Source organism: Oncorhynchus nerka, linkage group LG25, assembly GCF_034236695.1.
Source record: "Oncorhynchus nerka isolate Pitt River linkage group LG25, Oner_Uvic_2.0, whole genome shotgun sequence".
In the NCBI taxonomy this organism is placed as follows: Eukaryota; Metazoa; Chordata; class Actinopteri; order Salmoniformes; family Salmonidae; genus Oncorhynchus; species Oncorhynchus nerka.
This window is the reverse complement of record NC_088420.1, coordinates 46,283,270-46,306,209: the sequence shown is the minus strand read 5'-3', so window position 1 is coordinate 46,306,209 and position 22,940 is coordinate 46,283,270. Positions and strand designations below refer to the sequence as shown.

At 41.3% G+C, this 22,940-nt stretch overlaps 1 protein-coding gene across 1 annotated transcript in view; it reads right to left on the bottom strand.

Moving 5' to 3' along the window:
• LOC115109580 (protein-methionine sulfoxide oxidase mical3a-like) overlaps positions 1-22,376 on the bottom strand; it is a 149,229-nt gene extending 126,853 nt beyond the window's left edge. The window contains 1 exon segment of the mRNA XM_029634623.2: positions 22,235-22,376. The gene's annotated coding sequence lies outside the window, so the exon portion shown is untranslated.
• Positions 22,377-22,940: the final 564 nt, after the last annotated feature.

Genomic DNA, 22,940 nt, shown 5'->3' with positions numbered 1-22,940 from the left:
CTGATACATAGAGAGAGAGACTGATAAATAGAGAGAGAGAGAGACTGATAAATAGAGAGAGAGAGAGAGACTGATACATAGAGAGAGAGAGAGACTGATAAATAGAGAGAGAGAGAGAGAGACTGATAAATAGAGAGAGAGAGACTGATACATAGAGAGAGAGAGAGACTGATAAATAGAGAGAGAGAGAGACTGATAAATAGAGAGAGAGAGAGAGAGAGAGAGAGAGAGAGATAAATAGAGAGAGAGAGACTGATAAATAAAGAGAGAGAAACTGTTGAAGAGAGAGAGAGAGACTGATAAATAGAGAGAGAGAGAGAGACTGATACATAGAGAGAGAGAGAGACTGATAAATAGAGAGAGAGATACTGATAAATAGAGTGAGAGAGACTGATACATAGAGAGAGAGAGAGACTGATAAATAGAGTGAGAGAGACTGATACATAGAGAGAGAGAGAGACTGATAAATAGAGAGAGAGATACTGATAAATAGAGTGAGAGAGAGAGACTGATACATAGAGAGAGAGAGACTGATAAATAGAGAGAGAGACTGATAAATAGAGAGAGAGAGAGAGACTGATACATAGAGAGAGAGAGACTGATACATAGAGAGAGAGAGACTGATAAATAGAGAGAGAGAGACTGATACATAGAGAGAGAGACTGATAAATAGAGAGAGAGAGACTGATACATAGAGAGAGAGAGAGAGACTGATACATAGAGAGAGAGAGAGAGAGACTGATAAAGAGAGAGAGAGACTGATAAATAGAGAGAGAGACTGATAAATAGAGAGAGAGAGACTGATACATAGAGAGAGAGACTGATAAATAGAGAGAGAGAGACTGATACATAGAGAGAGAGAGACTGATAAATAGAGAGAGACTGATAAATAGAGAGAGAGAGAGAGACTGATACATAGATAGAGAGAGAGACTGATAAATAGAGAGAGAGAGAGACTGATAAATAGAGAGAGAGACTGATAAATAGAGAGAGAGACTGATAAATAGAGAGAGAGACTGATAAATAGAGAGAGAGAGACTGATAAATAGAGAGAGAGAGACTGATACATAGAGAGAGAGAGACTGATACATAGAGAGAGAGAGACTGATACATAGAGAGAGAGAGACTGATACATAGAGAGAGAGAGACTGATAAATAGAGAGAGAGACTGATACATAGAGAGAGAGAGAGACTGATACATAGAGAGAGAGAGACTGATAAATAGAGAGAGAGAGACTGATAAATAGAGAGAGAGAGACTGATACATAGAGAGAGAGAGACTGATACATAGAGAGAGAGAGACTGATAAATAGAGAGAGAGAGACTGATACATAGAGAGAGAGAGACTGATAAATAGAGAGAGAGAGACTGATAAATAAATAGAGAGAGAGAGAGAGAGAGAGAGAGACTGATACATAGAGAGAGAGAGAGACTGATAAATAGAGAGAGAGAGAGAGAGAGAGAGAGATAAATAGAGAGAGAGAGACTGATAAATACATAGAGAGAGAAACTGTTGAAGAGAGAGAGAGAGACTGATAAATAGAGTGAGAGAGAGACTGATACATAGAGAGAGAGAGAGACTGATAAATAGAGAGAGAGAGAGAGACTGATACATAGAGAGAGAGAGAGACTGATAAATAGAGAGAGAGAGAGAGACTGATACATAGAGAGAGAGAGAGACTGATAAATAGAGAGAGAGAGACTGATAAATAGAGAGAGAGAGAGACTGATAAATAGAGAGAGAGAGAGAGACTGATACATAGAGAGAGAGAGAGACTGATAAATAGAGAGAGAGAGAGAGAGACTGATAAATAGAGAGAGAGAGACTGATACATAGAGAGAGAGAGAGACTGATAAATAGAGAGAGAGAGAGACTGATAAATAGAGAGAGAGAGAGAGAGAGAGAGAGAGATAAATAGAGAGAGAGAGACTGATAAATAAAGAGAGAGAAACTGTTGAAGAGAGAGAGAGAGACTGATAAATAGAGAGAGAGAGAGAGACTGATACATAGAGAGAGAGAGAGACTGATAAATAGAGAGAGAGATACTGATAAATAGAGTGAGAGAGAGAGACTGATACATAGAGAGAGAGAGACTGATAAATAGAGAGAGAGACTGATAAATAGAGAGAGAGAGAGAGACTGATACATAGAGAGAGAGAGACTGATAAATAGAGAGAGAGAGACTGATAAATAGAGAGAGAGAGACTGATACATAGAGAGAGAGACTGATAAATAGAGAGAGAGACTGATAAATAGAGAGAGAGAGACTGATACATAGAGAGAGAGAGAGAGACTGATACATAGAGAGAGAGAGAGAGAGACTGATAAAGAGAGAGAGAGAGACTGATAAATAGAGAGAGAGACTGATAAATAGAGAGAGAGAGACTGATACATAGAGAGAGAGACTGATAAATAGAGAGAGAGAGACTGATACATAGAGAGAGAGAGACTGATAAATAGAGAGAGACTGATAAATAGAGAGAGAGAGAGACTGATAAATAGATAGAGAGAGAGACTGATAAATAGAGAGAGAGAGAGACTGATAAATAGAGAGACTGATAAATAGAGAGAGAGACTGATAAATAGAGAGAGAGACTGATAAATAGAGAGAGAGAGACTGATAAATAGAGAGAGAGAGACTGAGAGAGAGAGACTGATACATAGAGAGAGAGACTGATAAATAGAGAGAGAGAGACTGATACATAGAGAGAGAGAGACTGATACATAGAGAGAGAGAGAGACTGATAAATAGAGAGAGAGAGACTGATAAATAGAGAGAGAGAGACTGATACATAGAGAGAGAGAGACTGATACATAGAGAGAGAGAGACTGATAAATAGAGAGAGAGAGACTGATACATAGAGAGAGAGAGACTGATAAATAGAGAGAGAGAGACTGATAAATAGAGAGAGAGACTGATAAATAGAGAGAGAGACTGATAAATAGAGAGAGAGATTGATAAATAGAGAGAGAGAGAGACTGATAAATAGAGAGAGAGAGAGAGAGAGAGAGATAAATAGAGAGAGAGAGAGAGACTGATAAATAGAGAGAGAGAGATACTGATAAATAGAGAGAGAGAGAGAGAGAGAGATAAATAGAGAGAGAGAGACTGATAAATAAATAGAGAGAGAAACTGTTGAAGAGAGAGAGAGACTGATAAATAGAGAGAGAGAGACTGATACATAGAGAGAGAGAGAGAAACTGATAAATAGAGAGAGAGAGAGAGATAAATAGAGAGAGAGAGACTGATAAATAAATAGAGAGAGAAACTGTTGAAGAGAGAGAGAGAGACTGATAAATAGAGAGAGAGAGAGAGACTGATAAATAGAGAGAGAGAGAGATAAATAGAGAGAGAGAGAGAGACTGATAAATAGAGAGAGAGAGAGAGACTGATAAATAGAGAGAGAGAGACTGATAAATAGAGTGAGAGAGAGAGACTGATAAATAGAGTGAGAGAGAGAGACTGATACATAGAGAGAGAGAGAGATACTGATAAATAGAGAGAGAGAGAGAGATAAATAGAGAGAGAGAGACTGATAAATAAATAGAGAGAGAAACTGTTGAAGAGAGAGAGAGAGACTGATAAATAGAGAGAGAGACTGATAAATAGAGTGAGAGAGAGAGACTGATAAATAGAGTGAGAGAGAGAGACTGATACATAGAGAGAGAGAGAGAGATACTGATAAATAGAGAGAGAGAGACTGATAAATAGAGTGAGAGAGAGAGACTGATAAATAGAGTGAGAGAGAGAGACTGATACATAGAGAGAGAGAGAGATACTGATAAATAGAGAGAGAGAGAGAGATAAATAGAGAGAGAGAGACTGATAAATAAATAGAGAGAGAAACTGTTGAAGAGAGAGAGAGAGACTGATAAATAGAGAGAGAGAGAGATAAATAGAGAGAGAGAGAGAGACTGATAAATAGAGAGAGAGAGAGAGACTGATAAATAGAGAGAGAGAGACTGATAAATAGAGTGAGAGAGAGAGACTGATAAATAGAGTGAGAGAGAGAAACTGATAAATAGAGTGAGAGAGAGAGACTGATAAATAGAGAGAGAGAGACTGATACATAGAGAGAGAGAGAGAAACTGATAAATAGAGAGAGAGAGAGAGAGATAAATAGAGAGAGAGAGACTGATAAATAAATAGAGAGAGAAACTGTTGAAGAGAGAGAGAGACTGATAAATAGAGAGAGAGAGAGAGACTGATAAATAGAGAGAGAGAGACTGATAAATAGAGTGAGAGAGAGAGACTGATAAATAGAGAGAGAGAGACTGATACATAGAGAGAGAGAGAGAGAAACTGTTGAATAGAGAGAGAGAGACTGATAAATAGAGTGAGAGAGAGAGACTGATAAATAGAGAGAGAGAGACTGATACATAGAGAGAGAGAGACTGATACATAGAGAGAGAGAGAGAAACTGTTGAATAGAGAGAGACTGATAAATAGAGAGAGAGAGACTGATACATAGAGAGAGAGAGAGAAACTGTTGAATAGAGAGAGAGAGACTGATAAATAGAGAGAGAGACTGATAAATAGAGACTGATAAATAGAGACTGATAAATAGAGACTGATAAATAGAGAGAGAGAGACTGATAAATAGAGTGAGAGAGACTGATAAATAGAGTGAGAGAGAGAGAGAGAGAGAGAATGATAAATAGAGAGAGAGAGACTGATAAATAGAGAGAGAGAGACTGATAAATAGAGAGAGAGAGACTGATAAATAGAGAGAGAGAGAGAGAGAGAGAGAGAGAGAATGATAAATAGAGAGAGAGAGACTGATAAATATATATATATATATATATATATATATATATATATATATATATATATATATATATATATAGAGAGAGAGAGAGAGAGAGAGAGACTGATACATAGAGAGATAGACTGTTGAATAGAGAGAGACTGATAAATAGAGAGAGAGACTGATAGATAGAGAGATAGAGACTGATAAATAGAGAGATAAAGAGACTGATAAATAGAGAGAGAGAGAGACTGATAAATAGAGAGAGAGACTGTTGAAGAGAGAGAGAGAGAATGATAAATAGAGAGAGAGAGAGACTGATAAATAGAGAGAAAGGGACTGATAAATAAATAGAGAGAGAGAGAGACTGATAAATAGAGAGAAAGGGACTGATAAATAAATAGAGAGAGAGAGAGACTGATAAATAGAGAGAAAGGGACTGATAAATAAATAGAGAGAGAGAGAGACTGATAAATAGAGAGAAAGGGACTGATAAATAAATAGAGAGAAACTGTTGAAGAGAGAGAGAGAGAGAGAATGATAAATAGAGTGAGAGAGAGACTGATAAATAGAGAGAGAGAGACTGATAAATAGAGAGAGAGAGAGAGACTGATAAATATATATATATATATATATATAGAGAGAGAGAGAGAGACTGATACATAGAGAGATAGACTGTTGAATAGAGAGAGACTGATAAATAGAGAGAGAGACTGATAAATAGAGAGATAAAGAGACTGATAAATAGAGAGAGAGAGAGACTGATAAATAGAGAGAGAGAGAGACTGATAAATAGAGAGAGAGACTGATAAGTAGAGAGAGATAGAGACTGATAAATATATATAGAGAGAGGGAGACTGGTAGAGAGAGAGAGAGAGAGAGAGAGAGAGAGAGAGAGAGAGAGAGAGAGAGAGAGAGAGATAAATAGAGAGAGAAACTGTTGAAGAGAGAGATAGACTGATAAATAGAGTGAGAGAGAGAGAGAGACTGATAGAGAGAGAGAGACTGATAGAGAGAGAGAGACTGATAAATAGAGTGAGAGAGAGACTGATAAATAGAGAGAGAGAGAAACTGATAAATAGAGAGAGAGAGAGAGAGAGACTGATAAATAGAGAGAGAGAGAGAGACTGATAAATAGAGAGAGAGAGAGAGAGAGAGACTGATAAATAAATAGAGAGAGAAACTGTTGAAGAGAGAGAGAGACTGATAAATAGAGAGAGAGACTGATAAATAGAGAGATAGAGACTGATACATAGAGAGAGATAGACTGATAAATAGAGTGAGAGAGAGACTGATAAATAGAGAGAGAGACTGATAAATAGAGAGAGAGACTGATAAATAGAGAGAGAGAGAGACTGATAAATAGAGAGAGAGAGAGAGACTGATACATAGAGAGAGAGACTGATAAATAGAGAGAGCGAGAGAGACTGATAAATAGAGAGAGAGACTGATAAATAGAGAGAGAGAAACTGATAAATAGAGAGAGAGAAACTGATAAATAGAGAGAGAGAAACTGATAAATAGAGAGAGAGAAACTGATAAATAGAGAGAGAGAAACTGATAAATAGAGAGAGAGAAACTGATAAATAGAGAGAGAGACTGATAAATAGAGAGAGAGACTGATAAATAGAGAGAGAGAGAGACTGATAAATAGAGAGAGAGACTGATAAATAGAGAGAGAGAGAGACTGATAAATAGAGAGAGAGAGAAACTGATAAATAGAGAGAGAGAGAAACTGATAAATAGAGAGAGAGAGAGAGACTGATACATAGAGAGAGAGAGAGACTGATAAATAGAGTGAGAGAGAGACTGATAAATAGAGAGAGAGAGAGAGACTGATACATAGAGAGAACCTGATAAATAGAGAGAGAGAAACTGATAAATAGAGTGAGAGAGAGACTGATAAATAGAGAGAGAGAGAGACTGATAAATAGAGAGAGAGAGAAACTGATAAATAGAGAGAGAGAGAAACTGATAAATAGAGAGAGAGAGAGACTGATACATAGAGAGAGAGAGACTGATAAATAGAGAGAGAGAGAGAGAGAGAGAGAGACATAAATAAATAAATAGAGAGAGAAACTGTTGAAGAGAGAGAGAGAGACTGATAAATAGAGTGAGAGAGAGACTGATAAATAGAGTGAGAGAGAGAGACTGATAAATAGAGTGAGAGAGAGAGACTGATAAATAGAGAGAGAGAGAGACTGATAAATAGAGAGAGAGAGAAACTGTTGAATAGAGAGAGACTGATACATAGAGAGAGAGAGAGACTGATAAATAGAGAGAGAGAGACTGATACATAGAGAGAGAGAGAGAAACTGTTGAATAGAGAGAGAGAGACTGATAAATAGAGAGAGAGACTGATAAATAGAGAGAGACTGATAAATAGAGAGAGAGAGACTGATAAATAGAGAGAGAGAGACTGATAAATAGAGTGAGAGAGACTGATAAATAGAGAGAGAGAGAAACTGATAAATAGAGTGAGAGAGAGACTGATACATAGAGAGAGAGAGACTGATAAATAGAGAGAGAGACTGATAAATAGAGAGAGAGAGACTGATAAATAGAGAGAGAGACTGATAAATAGAGAGAGAGACTGATAAATAGAGAGATAGAGACTGATAAATAGAGAGAGAGAGAAACTGTTGGAGAGAGACTGATAAATAGAGAGAGAGAGACTGATAAATAGAGTGAGAGAGACTGATAAATAGAGAGAGAGAGAGACTGATAAATAGAGAGAGAGAGAGACTGATAAATAGAGTGAGAGAGACTGATAAATAGAGAGAGAGAGAGACTGATACATAGAGAGAGAGACTGATAAATAGAGAGAGAGAGAGACTGATACATAGAGAGAGAGACTGATAAATAGAGAGAGAGAGAGACTGATACATAGAGAGAGAGAGAGACTGATACATAGAGAGAGAGACTGATAAATAGAGAGAGAGAGAGACTGATACATAGAGAGAGAGACTGATAAATAGAGAGAGAGAGAGACTGATACATAGAGAGAGAGAGACTGATAAATAGAGAGAGACTGATAAATAGAGAGAGAGAGACTGATACATAGAGAGAGAGACTGATAAATAGAGAGAGAGAGACTGATACATAGAGAGAGAGACTGATAAATAGAGAGAGATAGAGACTGATACATAGAGAGAGAGACTGATAAATAGAGAGAGAGAGACTGATACATAGAGAGAGAGAGACTGATAAATAGAGAGAGACTGATAAATAGAGTGAGAGAGAGACTGATAAATAGAGAGAGAGACTGATAAATAGAGAGAGAGAGACTGATAAATAGAGAGAGAGAGACTGATAAATAGAGAGAAACTGATAAATAGAGAGAGAGAGACTGATAAATAGAGAGAGAGAGACTGATAAATAGAGAGAGAGAGAGACTGATAAATAGAGAGAGATAGACTGATACATAGAGAGAGAGAGAGACTGATAAATAGAGAGAGAGATAGAGACTTATAAATAGAGAGAGAGAGAAACTGATAAATAGAGAGAGAGACTGATAAATAAATAGAGAGAGAGAGACTGATAAATAGAGAGAGAGAGAGAGAGACTGATAAATAGAGAGAGAGAGACTGATAAATAGAGAGAGAGAGAGAGAGACTGATAAATAGAGAGAGAGAGAGACTGATAAATAGAGAGAGAGACTGATAAATAGAGAGAGAGAGACTGATAAATAGAGTGAGAGAGACTGATAAATAGAGAGAGAGAGACTGATAAATAGAGAGAGAGAGACTGATAAATAGAGAGAGAGACTGATAAATAGAGAGAGAGAGACTGATAAATAGAGAGAGAGACTGATAAATAGAGAGAGAGAGACTGATACATAGAGAGAGAGACTGATAAATAGAGTGAGAGAGACTGATAAATAGAGAGAGAGACTGATACATAGAGAGAGAGACTGATAAATAGAGAGAGAGAGACTGATAAATAGAGAGAGAGAGACTGATAAATAGAGAGAGAGAGAGAGAGACTGATAAATAGAGAGAGAGAGAGAGAGACTGATAAATAGAGAGAGAGACTGATAAATAGAGAGAGAGAGACTGATAAATAGAGAGAGAGACTGATACATAGAGAGAGAGAGACTGATACATAGAGAGAGAGAGACTGATAAATAGAGAGAGAGAGAGAGAGACTGATAAATAGAGAGAGAGAGAAACTGATAAATAGAGTGAGAGAGAGACTGATAAATAGAGAGAGAGAGACTGATAAATAGAGTGAGAGACTGATAAATAGAGTGAGAGAGACTGATAAATAGAGTGAGAGAGACTGATAAATAGAGAGAGAGAGACTGATAAATAGAGAGAGAGACTGATAAATAGAGAGAGAGACTGATAAATAGAGAGAGAGACTGATAAATAGAGAGAGAGACTGATAAATAGAGTGAGAGACTGATAAATAGAGTGAGAGAGACTGATAAATAGAGAGAGAGAGACTGATAAATAGAGAGAGAGAGACTGATAAATAGAGAGAGAGAGACTGATAAATAGAGAGAGAGAGACTGATAGAGTGAGAGAGACTGATAAATAGAGAGAGAGAGACTGATAAATAGAGTGAGAGAGACTGATAAATAGAGAGAGAGACTGATAAATAGAGAGAGAGAGAAACTGATAAATAGACAGAGAGACTGATAAATAGAGAGAGAGAGACTGATAAATAGAGAGAGAGACTGATAAATAGAGAGAGAGAGAGACTGATAAATAGAGAGAGAGAGACTGATAAATAGAGAGAGAGACTGATAAATAGAGAGAGAGACTGATAAATAGAGAGAGAGAGACTGATAAATAGAGAGAGAGACTGATAAATAGAGAGAGAGAGAGACTGATAAATAGAGAGAGAGAGACTGATAAATAGAGAGAGAGACTGATAAATAGAGAGAGAGACTGATAAATAGAGAGAGAGACTGATAAATAGAGAGAGAGAGAGACTGATAAATAGAGAGAGAGAGAGACTGATAAATAGAGAGAGAGAGAGACTGATACATAGAGAGAGAGAGAGACTGATAAATAGAGAGAGAGAGACTGATAAATAGAGAGAGAGACTGATAAATAGAGAGAGAGAGAGACTGATAAATAGAGAGAGAGAGACTGATAAATAGAGAGAGAGACTGATAAATAGAGAGAGAGAGACTGATAAATAGAGAGAGAGAGACTGATAAATAGAGAGAGAGAGACTGATAAATAGAGAGAGAGACTGATAAATAGAGAGAGAGAGAGAGACTGATAAATAGAGAGAGAGAGAGACTGATACATAGAGAGAGAGAGAGAGACTGATAAATAGAGAGAGAGAGAGACTGATACATAGAGAGAGAGAGACTGATAAATAGAGAGAGAGAGACTGATAAATAGAGAGAGAGAGAGACTGATAAATAGAGTGAGAGAGAGAGACTGATACATAGAGAGAGAGAGAGAGACTGATACATAGAGAGAGAGAGACTGATAAATAGAGAGAGAGAGACTGATAAATAGAGAGAGAGAGACTGATAAATAGAGAGAGAGAGAAACTGATAAATAGACAGAGAGAGAAACTGATAAATAGAGAGAGAGAGACTGATAAATAGAGAGAGAGACTGATAAATAAATAGAGAGAGAAACTGATAAATAGACAGAGAGAGAAACTGATAAATAGAGAGAGAGAGACCGATAAATAGAGAGAGAGACTGATAAATAAATAGAGAGAGAGAGCGACTGATAAATAAATAGAGAGAGAGAGAGACTGATAAATAGAGAGAGAGAGAGACTGATAAATAGAGATAGAGACTGATAAATAGAGAGAGAGAGAGACTGATAAATAGAGAGAGAGACTGATAAATAGAGAGAGAGACTGATAAATAGAGAGAGAGAGACTGATAAATAGAGAGAGAGAGACTGATAAATAGAGAGAGAGAGAGAGAGACTGATAAATAGAGAGAGAGAGACTGATAAATAGAGAGAGAGAGAGAGAGACTGATAAATAGAGAGAGAGACTGATAAATAGAGAGAGAGACTGATAAATAGAGAGAGAGACTGATAAATAGAGAGAGAGAGACTGATAAATAGAGAGAGAGAGAGACTGATAAATAGAGAGAGAGAGACTGATAAATAGAGAGAGAGAGAGACTGATAAATAGAGAGAGAGACTGATAAATAGAGAGAGAGAGACTGATAAATAGAGAGAGAGACTGATAAATAGAGAGAGAGAGACTGATAAATAGAGAGAGAGAGAGACTGATAAATAGAGAGAGAGAGACTGATAAATAGAGAGAGAGACTGATAAATAGAGAGAGAGACTGATAAATAGAGAGAGAGACTGATAAATAGAGAGAGAGAGAGACTGATAAATAGAGAGAGAGAGAGACTGATAAATAGAGAGAGAGAGAGACTGATAAATAGAGAGAGAGAGAGACTGATAAATAGAGAGAGAGAGACTGATAAATAGAGAGAGAGAGAGACTGATAAATAGAGAGAGAGAGAGACTGATAAATAGAGAGAGAGACTGATAAATAGAGAGAGAGAGACTGATAAATAGAGAGAGAGAGACTGATAAATAGAGAGAGAGACTGATAAATAGAGAGAGAGACTGATAAATAGAGAGAGAGAGAGACTGATAAATAGAGAGAGAGAGAGACTGATAAATAGAGAGAGAGTGATAAATAGAGAGAGAGGGGGGCAAGAGAGAGAGAGAAGGTGAGAGTGAGAGAGAGGGGGGGCGAGAAGGTGAGATAGAGAGAGGGGGGGAGACAGAGAGAGAAGGTGAGAGAGAGAAGGGGAATAGAACACTTTCCCAGGATAGTCTAGGGTCTCCTATTCCTCAGACAAAGGATGTTGGTTGTGAAATGATGAATAGTCTCTGTTTGGAGCCTGTCCACACACAACCAGTACAGAGTAAAGGTCTCTGTTTGGAGCCTGTCCACACACAACCAGTACAGAGTAAAGGTCTCTGTTTGGAGCCTGTCCACACACAACCAGTACAGAGTAAAGGTCTCTGTTTGGAGCCTGTCCACACACAACCAGTACAGAGTAAAGGTCTCTGTTTGGAGCCTGTCCACACACAACCAGTACAGAGTAAAGGTCTCTGTTTGGAGCCTGTCCACACACAACCAGTACAGAGTAAAGGTCTCTGTTTGGAGCCTGTCCACACACAACCAGTACAGAGTAAAGGCAGCTTCCAGCTACGCATTGCCCTTGACTGACACATAGGGAATGAAAGACTATGCTCATAAAAATGAATGTAGGCTATAATTGAAGCATATTTCATACTGGCAACACTGTTCAAATCCTTAAAACGCCATGCCAGCATACAAAGGCAGAGCACTACAGGTATTCATTATTATCATTATAGAATTGAACCAATTCGGATACCATGTTTGAGCATTTCTAAAGCAAATGTTTCCCCAAACATCCTCAAACTTGTCCTGCCTACCTCTTCTGTACGGATTACTGGGCAAGAATCATGGCTCTGAAACACTACATCTGTAATTGCAGCACAGTGGAATTAGTCATTTAGTCCACAACCAGATGGACCCCTCCCTCCACCCCCCAAAACACACACCCACACACCCTACACTACAAAGAGAGGGGTGTACCAACACACACTTCCCTGCACCTGTACATACACCATCAGGCTGACAGCGCTGACATCCCAAACACGCAGAACATCTCCCGGACTGTCAGGACAGGACAGCAGAGAGAGGAGAGGAGAGGCCTGCCGACGGGGATTAATATTGTCAGTAGATCCGCTGATATACAGTAGCTGTATTTATTCCCTCCATGGCTGGACCATCGATACCACCTCCACGTGAGCTACTCCTTTACAGAACCACATCATCATCTATCTGTGGAAGACTCTTTCCCATAAACTGCCTGCTCCCCGAATTCCATTTGGTTTGTCCTGACGTCCAGAATCTAGAATGTGAATTGAGTTGTGAAGGAGGGGGGTTGGGGGTGAGAGAGGGAGAGCTAGATAGACATGCCAAAAGGTAGGGAGAGCTAGATAGACATGCCAAAAGGTAGGGAGAGCTAGATAGACATGCCAAAAGGTAGGGAGAGCTAGATAGACGTGCCAAAAGGTAGGGAGAGCTAAAAGATAGACGATAGACGTGCCAAAAGGTAGGGAGAGCTAGATAGACGTGCCAAAAGGTAGGGAGAGCTAGATAGACGTGCCAAAAGGTAGGGAGAGCTAGATAGACGTGCCAAAAGGTAGGGAGAGCTAGATAGACGTGCCAAAAGGTAGGGAGAGCTAGATAGACGTGCCAAAAGGTAGGGAGAGCTAGATAGACGTGCCAAAAGGTAGGGAGAGCTAGATATACGTGCCAAAAGGTAGGGAGAGCTAGATAGACGTGCCAAAAGGTAGGGAGAGCTAGATAGACGTGCCAAAAGGTAGGGAGAGCTAGATAGACGTGCCAAAAGGTAGGGAGAGCTAGATAGACGTGCCAAAAGGTAGGGAGAGCTAGATAGACATGCCAAAAGGTAGGGAGAGCTAGATAGACGTGCCAAAAGGTAGGGAGAGCTAGATAGACATGACAAAAGGTAGGGAGAGCTAGATAGACGTGCCAAAAGGTAGGGAGAGCTAGATAGACGTGCCAAAAGGTAGGGAGAGCTAGATAGACATGACAAAAGGTAGGGAGAGCTAGATAGACATGCCAAAAGGTAGGGAGAGCTAGATAGACGTGCCAAAAGGTAGGGAGAGCTAGATAGACATGCCAAAAGGTAGGGAGAGCTAGATAGACATGCCAAAAGGTAGGGAGAGCTAGATATACATGCCAAAAGGTAGGGAGAGCTAGATAGACGTGCCAAAAGGTAGGGAGAGCTAGATAGACATGACAAAAGGTAGGGAGAGCTAGATAGACATGCCAAAAGGTAGACCAGGAGGACTAATGACAGCAAGAAACATCAAGTACAGCTTTTACCCAGGGTTGCTTGAGAGAGATGACACAGAATTCAGTAAATACACTATGACACCGGTGTATAAACGTGGTACTGGGTTATGGATGAATGGATCTGATACAGAACATTGTCCATAGGAATGCGGCCGCGGTGCCGTGCTCTCTCCTTTGTATTTACCCTTCTCTTTTTCCAAATTGACATCCACCACATGTACTGCAAATGGAGTAAGGGCTGAGTGTCCACGCTGTCCCTCCATCCCTTACCTTTCTCCCTCGCTCTCTTTTGCGCTCGGTCTCTGACTCTCTCTGGGGGTCAGATCTATTTTCCGCCCATCCCTGCAGTGTGTCTGTGGCTCTGTTCTGCAGTGTGTGTCTGTGGCTCTGTTCTGCAGTGTGTGTCTGTGGCTCTGTTCTGCAGTGTGTGTGTGTGGCTCTGTTCTGCAGTGTGTGGCTCTGTTATGCAGTGTGTGTGTGTGGCTCTGTTCTGCAGTGTGTGTGTGTGTGTGTGGCTCTGTTCTGCAGTGTGTGTGTGTGTGTGTGTGGCTCTGTTCTGCAGTGTGTGTGTGTGGCTCTGTTCTGCAGTGTGTGTGTGTGGTTCTGTTCTGCAGTGTGTGTGTGTGTGTGTGTGTGTGTGTGTGGCTCTGTTCTACAGTGTGTGTGTGTGTGTGTGTGTGGCTCTGTTCTGCAGTGTGTGTGTGTGTGGCTCTGTTCTGCAGTGTGTGTGTGTGTGTGGCTCTGTTCTGCAGTGTGTGTGTGTGTGTGGCTCTGTTCTGCAGTGTGTGTGTGGCTCTGTTCTGCAGTGTGTGTGTGTGGCTCTGTTCTGTGTGTGTGTGTGTGTGTGTGGCTCTGTTCTGCAGTGTGTGTGTGTGTGTTCTGCTCTGTTCTGCAGTGTGTGTGTGTGTGTGTGCTCTGTTCTACAGTGTCTGTGTGTGTGTGTGGCTCTGTTCTGTGTGTGTGTGTGTGGTTCTGCTGTTCTGCAGTGTGTGTGTGTGTGTGGCTCTGTTCTGCAGTGTGTGTGTGGCTCTGTTCTGCAGTGTGTGTGTGTGGCTCTGTTCTGCAGTGTGTGTGTGTGTGTGGCTCTGTTCTGCAGTGTGTGTGTGGCTCTGTGCTGCAGTGTGTATGTGGCTCTGTGGAGTCTTGTGAGTCTCCACCCACCACTCAGCACCTCCAAACACAGCATTTCTTCCACCCACCACTCACCTCCTGCTCACAGCATTTCATAACTCCTCCACCCACCACTCAGCTCTCCTGTTCACCTCCTGCTCACAGCATTTCATAACTCCTCCACCCACCACTCAGCTCTCCTTCTCACCTCCAAACACAGCATTTCATAACTCCTCCACCCACCACTCAGCTCTCCTTCTCACCTCCAAACACAGCATCCAAACACAGCATTTCATAACTCCTCCACCCACCACTCAGCTCTCCTTCTCACCTCCAAACACAGCATTTCATAACTCCTCCACCCACCACTCAGCTCTCCTGTTCACCTCCTGCTCACCCAACCCACCAGCTCAGCTCCTCCACCCACCACTCAGCTCTCCTTCTCACCTCCAAACACAGCATTTCATAACTCCTCCACCCACCACTCAGCTCCATTTCATAACTCCTCAACCCACCACTCAGCTCTCCTGTTCACCTCCAAACACAGCATTTCATACTCCTCCAGCTCTCCTGTTCACCTCCAAACACAGCATTTCATAACCCTCCAACCACCACCACTCAGTTCTCCAAACACAGCATTTCATAACTCCTCCACCCACCACTCAGCTCTCCTTCTCACCTCCAAACACAGCATTTCATAACTCCTCAACCCACCACTCAGCTCTCCTTCTCACCTCCAAACACAGCATTTCATAACACCTCCACCCACCACTCAGCTCTCCTTCTCACCTCCAAACACAGCATTTCATAACTCCTCCTCCCACTCAGCTCACCTCCAAACACAGCATTTCATAACTCCTCACTCAACCCACCACTCAGCTTTCTCTCCACCCACCACTCAGCTTCACCTCCAAACACAGCATTTCATAACTCCTCCACCCACCACTCAGCTCTCCTGTTCACCTCCAAACACAGCATTTCCTTCTCACCTCCAAACACAGCATTTCATAACTCCTCCACCCACCACTCAGCTCTCCTGTTCACCTCCAAACACAGCATTTCATAACTCCTCCACCCACCACTCAGCTCTCCTGTTCACCTCCAAACACAGCATTTCATAACTCCTCCACCCACCACTCAGCTCTCCTGTTCACCTCCAAACACAGCATTTCATAACTCCTCCACCCACCACTCAGCTCTCCTGTTCACCTCCAAACACAGCATTTCATAACTCCTCCACCCACCACTCAGCTCTCCTTCTCACCTCCAAACACAGCATTTCATAACTCCTCCACCCACCACTCACCATCTCCGTGGCGGAGATCTTTGTGGGCTATACTCGGCCTTGTCTCAGGATGGTAAGTTGGTGGTTGAAGATATCCCTCTAGTGGTGTGGGGGCTGTGCTTTGGCAAAGTGGGTGGGGTTATATCCTTCCTGTTTGGCCCTGTCCGGGGGTGTCCTCGGATGGGGCCACAGTGTCTCCTGACCCCTCCTGTCTCAGCCTCCAGTATTTATGCTGCAGTAGTTTATGTGTCGGGGGGCTAGGGTCAGTTTGTTATATCTGGAGTACTTCTCCTGTCCTATTCGGTGTCCTGTGTGAATCTAAGTGTGCGTTCTCTAATTCTCTCCTTCTCTCTTTCTTTCTCTCTCTCGGAGGACCTGAGCCCTAGGACCATGCCCCAGGACTACCTGACGATGACTCCTTGCTGTCCCCAGTCCACCTGGCCATGCTGCTGCTCCAGTTTCAACTGGCCTGGGCCCTAGGACCGTGCCCCAGGACTACCTGACATGATGACTCCTTGCTGTCCCCAGTCCACCTGACTGTGCTGCTGCTCCAGTTTCAACTGTTCTGCCTTATTATTATTCGACCATGCTGGTCATTTATGAACATTTGAACATCTTGGTCATGTTCTGTTATAATCTCTACCCGGCACAGCCAGAAGAGGACTGGCCACCCCACATAGCCTGGTTCCTCTCTAGGTTTCTTCCTAGGTTTTGGCCTTTCTAGGGAGTTTTTCCTAGCCACCGTGCTTTTACACCTGCATTGTTTGCTGTTTGGGGTTTTAGGCTGGGTTTCTGTACAGCACTTTGACATATCAGCTGATGTACGAAGGGCTATATAAATAAATTTGATTTGATTTGACTCAGCTCTCCTTCTCACCTCCAAACACAGCATTTCATAACACCTCAACCCACGGCATTCCCGAATGTTCCCAGAATGCACACCACGTCAGCCAGAAAAATGAGAAATATGACCCAATTATAGAGTAGAGATAACCTGCCTAGGGGGCCGGGGGAGGAAGTAGGAGGAGGGAAAGTAGGGGGGTAGAGGAAGGCGGCATTATCATATGTAACTCATGTGCAGCTCTAACAACAGCAGACTGCGATGATATCATGATATCACTGCAGGATCAAGGTCTGGTGGCAGAGGAGAAGAAGGGAGGAGGAGAAGAGAAAGAAGGGAGGCCTTGCTGGACTGGTATCTAAGGGCTCAATCTAGTGTTTGGGTAAACAGCAACTGCAGAGGTATTTGATGTGTGGAGCCCCCCGCCCCCGTCACAGTCTACCCATTCAGTTCTAAATGGGTGGTATTTAGGAAACAGTGGTATTCATATCATAAACAGTACTGAGGTTGTAAATGAAACTAAGTGGCTGAAGCAGTGTTATACCAGTTAAATGAATGGATAAATACTGCATTGGGAGAATGCTTCTGCTGCAGTGTCTTTCACGAACTGCCCACAGTTAGTTCGTTTACAGTGCATCCACATCAACAGATTCTTTGAATCTTACCCAGTTGATTAACTCACCCACTCGCCCAAATCTTAAATGCCCAGATAAATCTACCCTGATTGATTTGATATTGACAAATGTTCCACATAAATATTCTGCGGTTGGTGTTTTTTGTAATGATTTAAGTGACCATTGTGCTGTTGTTGCTGTTAGAAATACTAAGGTTCCTAAAACAAACCCACGTTGTATTCGTAAGAGAAATTTGAAGTGTTTTAATGAGCAGGCTTTCTTTCATGATTTGTTTTATTTTGACTGGAGTAAGATTGAGCTTATCCCTGATGTGGAAACTGCCTGGAAATTCTTTCATGATGGTTTTTTCCAAATAGTAAACAAACATGCCCCATTCTGCAGGTTCAGGGTTAAAGTGCGGGATAATCTATGGTTTTCTTCTGAGGGGTCTTGTATTATTCACGACCGTAATCTAGCCTGGGCTAAAGCAAGGAAATCATGTTCTGATGCTGATTGGTTTATTGTTAGGCAAGTGTTCTTTTCTTCTCAGGAAGGCCAAGTATGAATATTTTATGTCTGTTACCACTGATAACCTGAATGACCCTAGAAAGTTTTGGAATGCTATTAAGTCTATGTCTGGAAACAGTAATGTTAATGAATTACCGTCATTTGTTTTGAAGGACTCGGTTGCTGACAAAACTGAAATGACAAAACTGAAATGCTGAATTGTTTCAATGAGCACTTTGTATCATCTGGTAGGCTGTTTGATTCAGTGTCCTCTGTCTCTGTACCATCATGTGTGGATGAACCAGTGAGAGCTGGTCAAACTTTTAGCTTTTTGCCATTCTCAGTGCAGGTGGTACATAAAGCCCTGAAATCCTTAGATCAGAGAAAGCCTGCAGGTTCTGATCTTCTTGATCCCTGCTTTTTAAATCTGGCAGCTGATTTCATAGCTGAGCCACTTACATATCTGTTCAATCTAACCCTGGAATGTAATGAAATTCCAAAGATCTGGAAATCAGCATTTGTCCTACCACTTTTAAAAGGGGGAGATTCAACTCTTTTAAATAATTATAGGCCAATCTCAAAGCTGTCACCCCTGTTGAAAATACTTGAAACCCTTGTAAGTGAACAGCTAAAATAGCTTTTATTTACTAACTCTATTTGATCAATGTACCAATCGGGCTTCAGGAAGAAGCATAGCACAATCACAGCACCCATGAAGGTTTTAAATGATATCACTGAAGCCATTGTCTCACTTTTTATTGATCTCTCTAAGGCTTTTGATACAGTTGATCATGCAATACTAAGGCAGAGATTGTCGAGTGTAGGTATTTCAGAGCATGCAGTTACATGGTTTGCTAACTATCTGTCTGATAGAACTCAGTGCACTCAATTTGATGGGCTTATGTCTGTTACATTTTCTGTCTTGAATGGTGTGCCCCAAGGCTCTGAACTTGGTCCTCTCTTATTCACTATTTATATAAATTATTTAGACAAAAATGTCTAAAATGCACAACTTCATTTTTATGCTGATGATACTGTTATTTACTGTTGTGCCTCGTCTCTTACAAAAGCTTTCCAGAACTTGTAAACTGCTTTTTTATACTGTACAACATACCTTGTGTTAATTGAAGCTTATCCTCAATACTGACAGAACTAAACTAATGGTGTTTTCTAAAGCAAGAAATAGACCTCTGAACCTTTCACCTATTACTACCTGTCAGGGCAAGGAGATTGAGGTTGCAACCTCATATAAATATCTTGGAATTTTAATTGATGACGGCCTCTCTTCTAAATTGCATATTCAACAACTTACAAAAAAATTGAAGCTGAAATTGGGATTTTATTTTAGGAATAAGGCCTGTTTTTCTTTTGAAGCCAGAAGGAGGCAAGTATCAGCTACATTTATGCCTTTACTAGACTATGGGGATATTTTATATATGAATGCTTCCGCTCAGTGTTTGAGATCAATTGACGATCTTTACCATGGAGCATTGAGATTTATTTTAAACTGCAAATCCCTTACGCACCACTGCACTTTTGTATACCAGGGTTAGCTGGCCTTCTCTAGTCACTCGTAGGCTCAGGCACTGGTATACTTTTATTTACAAAGCCATTTTGGGTTTACTACCTTTTCTTTTTATTGTTCAGAAATGTGGTGGGTACTCTCTTCGTTCACTGCACTTTATCCTGCTAACTGTTCCAAATGTCCGAACTGAATTTCGTAAAAGGGCTTTTATGTACTGCGCCATCATCTTGGAACACCTTACAAAATACTTTTAAACTGGAAGAACTTGTCCCGATTGGTGTTTTTAAATCACTGATGAAGGATTTTGAGGCTGATTCCCTGACCTGTCAATGTTTTTCATTTGCAGTTTTTTAAATATTTTGTTATACTCTTGTGAATTCAATAGTTTTTACTAGATTACTTGTAGTTTTTCATGTTGTTTCATGTTTCATGTTCTCAATGAGCCCTTCCTGGTTAAATAAAGGTTAAAAAAAACATGGTCTCATTAGAATATGTCAAAATATTGACATTTAAGCATTGAAATACAGTGCATTTGGAAAGTCGTCAAACCACTTCCCTTTATCCACATTTTTTATTTTACAGCCGTACTCTAAAATGGATTAAATATTTTTTAAATCCCCATTAATCTACACACAATAACCCATAATGACAAAGAATAGACATTTTTGCAAATGTATTAAAAATATAAAACAGAAATAACTTATTTACATACAGTAAGTATTCAGACTCTTTGCATTGAGACTCGAAATTGAGCTCAGGTGCATCCTGTTTCCATTGATCATCCTTGAGATGATTGGAGTTCACCTGTGTTAAACTCAATGGATTGGACATGATTTGGAAAGGCACACACCTGTCCCTATAAGGTCCCACAATTGACAGTGCATGTCAGAGCAAAAATCAAGCCATGACGTCTAAAGAATTGTTGTCCATAGAGCTCCGGGACAGGATTGTGTCGAGGCACAGATCTGGGGGAGGGTACCAACACATTTCTGCTGCATTAAAGGTCCCCAACAACACTGTGGCCTCAATCATTCTTAAATGGAAGAAGGTTGGAAACACCAAGGCTCTTCCTAGAGCTGGCTGCCCGGCCAAACTGAGCAATCAGGGGAGAAGGGCTTTGGTCAGGGAAGTGACCAAGAACCCGATGGTCACTCTGACAGAGCTCCAGAGTTCCTTGTAGAGATGGGACAACCATCTCTGCAGCACTCCACCAATCAGGCCTTTATGGTCATGTCTGGAGGAAACCAGGCACTGCTCATCACCTGACCAATACCATCCCTATGGTGAAGCATGGTGGTGCAGCATCATGCTGTGGGACATTTTTTCTGCGGGAGGAACTGGGAGACTAGTCAGGATTTAGGGAAAGATGTACAGAGAGATCCTTGATGAAATCCTGCTCCAGAGCACTCAGGACCTAAGACGGGGATGAAGATTCACCTTCCAAAAGGACAACCCTAAGCACACAGCCAAGACAACGCAGGAGGGGCTTTGTGACAAGTCTCTGAATGTCTTTGAGTGGCCCTGCCAGAGCCCAGACTTCAACCCAATTGAACATGTCTGGAGAGACCTGAAAATAGCTGGGCAGCGATGCTCCCCATCCAACCTGACAGAGCTTGAGAGGATCTGCAGAGAATGGGAGAAACTCCCCAAATACAGGTGTGCCAAGCTTGTAGCGTCATACCCAAGTAGATTCGAGGCAGTAATCGCTGTCAAAGGTGCTTCAACAAAGTAGTGAGTAAAGGGTCTGAATACTTATGTAAATGTGATATTTCCGTTTTTTAATACATTTGCAAAAAATTCCTAGAAACCGTTTTTTTCTTTGTCATTATGGGGTATTGTGTGTAGATTTATGAGGGGGAAAAAACAATTTAATACATTTTAGAATAATTGTGGAAAAAGTCAAGGGGTCTGAATACTTTCCAAGGGCACTGTATGTCACTCCCTTGTGGTGACAGAAATAGGCCTGAGTAGAACAGTGCAGTACTCTGATTGCTGCATAATAGAACATCATCCTGGGTGACAGAGAGGGTGAGGAGTATGTCCTACAGAACACTACACTCTTAGAAAAAAAGGTGCTATCTAGAACCTAAACGGTTCTTCGGCTGTCCCCATAAGATAACTCTTTCAAGAACCCTTTTTGGTTCCAGGTAGAACCCTATTGGGTTTCATGTAGAACCCGTTCCCTAGAGGGTTCTACATGGAACCCAAAAGAGTTCTACCTGGAACCAAAAAGGTTCTTCTAAGAGTGTACAAGCACAACAACAACAAGGGTGTTTCTCTGCTGCCGTCACTGCGTAAACAATATGCCAGCGATTGTCAGCATGACACAATTATTTATTACTGTTATTCCACAACAATGATTCTGTTTCACAAGGATTTGCCACATAGTCAACACAATTGCAACAATCACACAGCCATAACCATGTATTAACAATCGTACACACAGAGGCAGACACACACAACCTCCAACACACACACTTTCCCACCCGCATGCACACACACACACACAAAACACATCCCATGGTTACAAAAGCACGGCCCATCCAGTCTCTGTTAAGCAACTGTTGTCTCTGTCGCGTCCATAAATACTTGTGCCATTGCTCTCCTTCAGAGCATTACAACATACAGCAGAATTATAATAACAATAATACTAATGAACATACAGCAGCACACACAACATGCAAACAGCTACACAACACATCACTATGGCACAGAGGAACGACACACAAACTTACAGTGCTGTATCCTGTGCTGAGGCTCAGTGAAAAGACTGCTATCTCCCCCTTTACTCTGCATTACTGTTTGACTGGGATGGCTGCCAGACGCTTCTCTCACTCACTCACTCCCACTCCTCCTCCTGTCTTTCACCCTCATAGGAAGAATAGCAGCACACAGAGAGATCTGCAGTGCTGCTGGATCTGTGGCAGTATGCTGACGTCTCTGCTCTCTCTCTGTGCATCTCTCTCTCTCTCCTTCCTTTCTCCAAGGTCAGGGAAAGATCCGCCTAGCTATAGGGGTGACTCCTCCCACAACGGAGCAGTCAGTTAGCTGTCCCCCCTTCCTCTTCCTCCCTCCATCCCCACAACCATCCAGCAGCGTGGAAGTAATTACCCCATCATGAGCCAGATTAACCCAGCCTGCTCTCCTCTTCTTCTCCGATGGGCCACGGCCACCTCACAGACAGACAGGATTACGACAGGGTTCAAGGCCACTCCAGGACACAGAGCAGGAACAGCAGGACAGGGCTAGTCTGGGTAGCCATTTGCTTAGTTGTTCAGGAGTCTTATGGCTTGGCGGTAGAAGCTGTTTAGAATCCTCTTGGACCTAGAATTGGCGCTCCGGTACCGCTTGCTGTGCGGTAGCAGAGAGAACAGTCTATGACTAGGGTGGCTGGAGTCTTTTGACCATTTTTAGGGCCTTCTTCTGACACCGCCTGGTATA